Genomic DNA, 6,000 nt, shown 5'->3' with positions numbered 1-6,000 from the left:
ACTACATATGGTAAACAAACAGGTTGTTAAATAACAGTATATCAACAGCGTGAACAACAACATGTCACATTACTAATTGCTTTACTGGGAACACAAAGCAAATGTTAAAGGGGAATTTCACCCTGGGGGAATCTGAGCTTGTTTTCAACTTGTCTGAGGCTTTTCTAGGACAGTGAGATGTGTTTCATGCATAATTGCCCCTGGGGAGGAAGGCAGGTCTGGGCTTTGCACGCTGAAAGATAGATAGACCCTATGATGGCTTCCGGTGTATTGATGGGGGAGGGGGGGGTGTGTGTGAAAATAAATGTAGTCTTGCTTTGTGGCATTTTGCAAAGTCTCTATGTTATACTGATCTCATTATACTTGTCTGTGTGTGTAGATATGGTTGTCCTTGTGTCACGGATGTGAAATGGCTAGCTAGTTAGCGGGTACCAGCTAGTAGCATTTCAATCAGTTACGTCACTGCTCTGAGACTTAAGTAGGGTTGCCCCTTGCTCTGCAAGAGCCGTGGCCTTTGTGGAGCGATGGGTAATGATGCTTCGTGGGCAACCGTTGTTGATGTGTGCAGAAGTTCCCTGGTTCGCGCCCGTGTCGGGGCGAGGGGACGACGTAAAGTTATACTGTTACATTGATGCTGTTGACCCGGATCACTGGTTGCTGCGGAAAAAAGGAGGAGGTTGAAAGGGGGGTGAGTGTAACGGATGTGAAATGGCTAGCTAGTTAGCGGGTACGCGCTAGTAGCATTTCAATCAGTTACGTCACTTGCTCTGAGACTTAAGTAGGGTTGCCCCTTGCTCTGCAAGGGCCGCGGCCTTTGTGGAGCGATGAGTAACGACCGTGTTTCGTGGGCGACCGTTGTTGATGTGTGCAGAGGGTCCCAGGTTCGCGCCCGTGTCGGGGCGAGGGGACGCCGTAAAGTTAAACATTGGACGTCTTTTCAGCGATGTTCCTATTGGTCGATTCATTGCTAACTATAGTACCTGACACATTTTTTTCCAATCTCTGAAAGACTACAACTTGTGTGTGGTGGTGATTCGTGCTCTGGCCCCCGTCCCTCCCCCAAATCCGGCTTTTTTAAAATGGAGGCGAACACTAACAACACAATCCTTTGGGCAAACTGAAAGAACTGACCAGACGCAATGGCTTCAAGTGATTCCTCTTATCAACACGAATTGGACAATTGAGCATTTTTTCATGTTCTATTAGCTACATGGCGACATCCAACATTACGCGTTTCAACCTGACTATAGCGAAGTTGATTTGAAACAAAGAGTTGGATTTAGCTAGAAGCTCAGCTACAGCCGATGCCAGCACCAAGAGGGCAGATGACAAATACGGTGGATAACTTAATAAGTAATCTTTCCTGCAAGCCACCTAGCTAACTTTAGTTTATCTAATGAAACCCATATTGTGTATTGCTGGCTAACATACAGTAGGGGGAAATCAAATAGTTTTTCTGTTTGCTAGCTAGTTAGGTAGGTAGGTATCTAGCCAAGTTAGCTAAACAACCACAGGGAGCAATATTTCTGACAAAAAATAGAAGCGGTTTTACAATCGTAGATATGTCTACTAAACAGCTAGCTTCAACATTACAACCAGCCACCTAAAGCTAGGTTTACCAGGAAACATTAGCACATGGCTGCAGTTGCCAACTAGTTAGATAGCTAGCCTGGCACCTAGAAACTTGTTATGCTCCACACTGCATGTTTGTAACTGGTTAGCAAAAATGTGTAACATCAGCAACTGTCAATCATTTCACTAGCTAGCTATGTCACATAATTGATGAGGGTTGACATTGTTACGATTATGAGCGTGGATGCATTTCAGTCTCACAAAATTATAGATATGTTGGAAGATAAGATTCCAAACAGATGTAAATAACAAGTATTGTATATCCAGCAGGCTAACCAGCTAAGTTTACTAGTAAACAGAGAGGAGAAACAAAAATACAACAATTTACTGTTTAAAATCTCAAATGAATTAGCTGGTTTTACTATAAAATAATATTTCCTAAGCATGCCTGATAGATATGGTTGTATGTAGATACTGTCTTCCTATCTACCCAGGTACATTTGTATGGTCTGGTCACTATGCAAAGTTTGAGAGTTCTGCCATATTCTTTATATTAGGCTAGATATTGTTCTAAATGTAATCTCTGTGCCTGTGCACATGTATGCATGTTCAACTGTTCTACCCTAATGTTAATGTTATGCTGGCACAGTTCAACTGTCGTTCAAACAATACAATATAGTATCAAGTATTATATCCAGTATTCAGACCCTTGACTTTTTCCACATTTTGATACGTTGCAGCCTTATTCTAAAATGTATTAAATCAAATTTTTCCCCCTTATCAATCTAGAAACAATACCCCATAATGACAAAGCAAAAACAGATTTTTGGAAATAATGCACATATATTAAAAATACAAAAATAAAATTACATTTACAGAAGTATTCAGACCCTTTACTCAGTACTTTGTTGAAGCACCTTTGGCAGCGATTACAGCCTTTAGTCTTCTTGGGTATGATGCTACAATGATGCTACATGCTTGGCACACCTGTATTTGGGGAGTTTTTCCACTCAAGCTCTGTCAGGTTGGATGGGGAGCATTGCTGCACAGCTATTTTCAAGTCTCTCCAGAGATGTTCGATCGGGTTCAAGTCCGGGATCTGGCTGGGCCACTCGAGGATATTCAGAGATTTGTCCCGAAGCCACTACTGCGTTGTCTTGGCTGTGTGCTTAGGGTCGTTATTCAGTCCAAGGTCCGAGCGCTCTGGAACAAGTTTTCATCAAGGATCTCTCTGTACTTTGTTCCATTCATCTTTGCCTCTATCCTGACTAGTCTCCCAGTCCCTGATGCTGAAAAACATCCCCACAGCATGATGCTGCCACCACCATGCTTCACTGTAGAGATGGTACCAGGTTTCCTCCAGATGTGACGCATGGCATTTAGGCCAAAGAGTTCAATCTTGGCTTCATCACACCAGAGAATCATGTTTTTCATTGTCTGAGAGTCTTTAGGTGCCTTTTGGCAAACTCCGAACTGTGCCATTTACTGAAGAGTGGCTTCCGTATGGCCACTCTACCATAAAAGCCTGATTTTTGGAGTGCTGCAGAGATGGTTGTACTGGAATGTTCTCCTATCACCAGAGAGGAACTCTGTCAGAGTTACCATTGGGTTCTTGGTCACCTCCCTGACCAAGGCCCTTCTCCCCCGATTGCTCAGTTTAGCCGGGCGGCCTTCTCTAGGAAGAGTTTTGGTGGTTCCAAACTTCTTCCATTTAAGAAAGATGGAGGCCACTGTGTTCTTGGGAACTTCAATGGTGCAGAAATGTTTTGTTATCCTTCCCCAGATCTGTGCCTTGACAAAATCCTGTCTCGGAGCTCTACGTACAATTCCTTCAATCTCATGGCTTGGTTTTTTCTCTGATATGCACTGTCAACTGTGGTACCTTATATAGACAGGTGTGTGCATTTCCAAATCATGTCCAATCAATTGAATTTACCACAGGTGGACTCCATTCAAGTTTTGGAAACATCGTCAAGTTGTGGAAACATCTCAAGGATTATCAATGAGAACAAGATGCACCTGAGCTCAATTTCGAGTCTCAAAGCAAAGGGTCTGAATACTTATGTAAATAAGGTATTTCTGTTTTTGCATTTAATACATGTGCAAAAATGTCTAAAACGTTTTTTAGCTTCATCATTATGGTGTATTGTGTGTAGATTGCTGAGGATTTATATATATATATATATTTGTAAAGGCTGTAACTTAATAAGTCAAGGGGTCTGAATACTTTCCGAAGTCACTGTATTTTGTCTTACAGACAGTACCGTGTGGTGCCTAGGTTTCTTCCTAGAGTGGGTTCTAGATGGAGAGAAACAGAATTCCTGTGCCTGCTTATGTCATTGTAGCAGAATTCTTCTATTTTGTGAAGTGCACCAGTCCTTCCTGCAGCAAAGCACCTCCACAACATGATGTTGCCGCCACCGTGCTTCACAGTTGGGATGTTGTTCTTCGGCTTGCAAGCCTCCCCCTTTTCCTCCTAACATAACAACGGTCATTATGGCCAAACAGTTCTATTTTTGTTTCATCAGACCAGAGGACATTTCTCCAAAAAGTTTGATCTTTGTCCCCATGTGCAGTTGAAAACTGTATCCTGGCTTTTTTTATGGCAGTTTTGGAGAAGAGGATTCTTCCTTGCTGAGCGGCCTTTCAGGTTATGTCGATATATGACTCGTTTTACTGTGGATATAGAAACTCTAGGAGCCCTAACGTGTCTCCTTCCTGAGTGGTATGGGGGCTGTGTGGTCCTATGGTGTTCATACTTGCGTACATTGTTTGTACAGATGAACATGGTACCTTCAGGCGTTTGGCAATTGCTCCCAAAGATGAACCAGACTTGTGGAGGTATACACTTTTTTTCTGAGGTCTTGGCTGATTTCTTTAGATTTTCACATGATGTCAAGCAAAGAGGCACTGAGTTTGAAGGTAGGCTTTGAAATACATCCACAGGTACACCTCCAATTTACTAAAATTATGTCAATTAGCCTATCAGAAGCTTCTAAATCTATGACATAATTTTCTGGAATTTTGCAAGTTGTTTAAAGGCACATTCAACTTAGTGTATGTAAACTTCTGACTAACTGGAATTGTGATGAAAAATTACTTGCTATAGTTTTGGCAAGTCGGTTTGGACATCTACTGTGCACACTTTAGATGTCCTAACTGACTTGCCAAAATTATAGTATGTTAATGAGAAATTTGTGGTGTGGTTGAAAATGAGTATTAATGACTCCAACCTAAATGTATGTAAACTTCCAACTTTAACTGTACATATCTTCTGTGAATTCATAAAGGCAGACAACTTTCGAAGATTTAAAGAAAATATCCATATTTATTTTATGGTTGTTCTACATGGTCTTCTGCTGAGTCAATTCTGATATTTTTACCACTAATTGGTCTTTTGACCAATCACATCAGATTTTTTTCAGAACTGATGTGATTGGTCACAAGACCAATTAGCTCAACACTGGCTTGGGATAGCAGCTTAGTCAACTCATGAGTAAAAAACATGGGGCGTATGTGCGCAATGTTGGCAGACAGCACAATAGATGTCTGTGTAAGGGCTCAGTGAAGGCATCCTAGCTCAATGCTGCCTCTACATACGTTAGTCAGGATCCACACCCAGAACTGCCTGGGGCCTGGAAACTGCCCTACTACAGACTGCCGCAGGACATAACAGTGGTTTTGACTGGTGGGAGGAGCTAAAAGTCTCTTGACGGGTTTCTCTCTCTGTCAGCTGGAGGATTTACAGGATATTTCTGGCTTTCACAGTTTTTGTGTCAGTTCGAGGTGTAATACAGGATGATCAGTTAGCTTACATTCATTACTCTATCTTTCCCCAAGCAGACAACTTCTAGTACCGTCAAAGTGAATAGTGGAGTGACTAAATTAAATAATGTTTCTGTTGCCAAATATAATGTGAAGTGTTGATGAATAAATGTGTTTTAACAAGCAGCATATCAAGGCTAATAACCTGTAAATCAAATCACATCTAATAATGCCCTGATACAGTTCTTATTCCCCTTGACTTATTCCAGCAGCATACCACCCTGCATTCCACTGCTGGCTTGCTTCTGAAGCTAAGCAGGGTTGGTCCTGGTCAGTCCCTGGATGGGAGACCAGATGCTGCTGGAAGTGGTGTTGGAGGGCCAGTAGGAGGCACTCTTTCCTCTGGTCTAAAAAAATATCCCAATGCCCCAGGGCAGTGATTGGGGACACTGCCCTGTGTAGGGTGCTGTCTTTCGGATGGGGCGTTAAACAGGTGTCCTGACTCTCTGAGGTCATTAAAGATCCCATGGCACTTATCGTAAGAGTAGGGGTGTTAACCCCAGTGTCCTGGCTAAATTCCCAATCTGGCCCTCAAACCATCATGGTCACCTAATAATCCCCAGTTTACAATTGGCTCATTCATCCCCCTCCTCTGCCCTGTAA

Source organism: Salvelinus fontinalis, chromosome 7 (assembly GCF_029448725.1).
Source record: "Salvelinus fontinalis isolate EN_2023a chromosome 7, ASM2944872v1, whole genome shotgun sequence".
Classification (NCBI taxonomy): domain Eukaryota; kingdom Metazoa; phylum Chordata; class Actinopteri; order Salmoniformes; family Salmonidae; genus Salvelinus; species Salvelinus fontinalis.
This window is presented reverse-complemented; position numbering follows the sequence as displayed.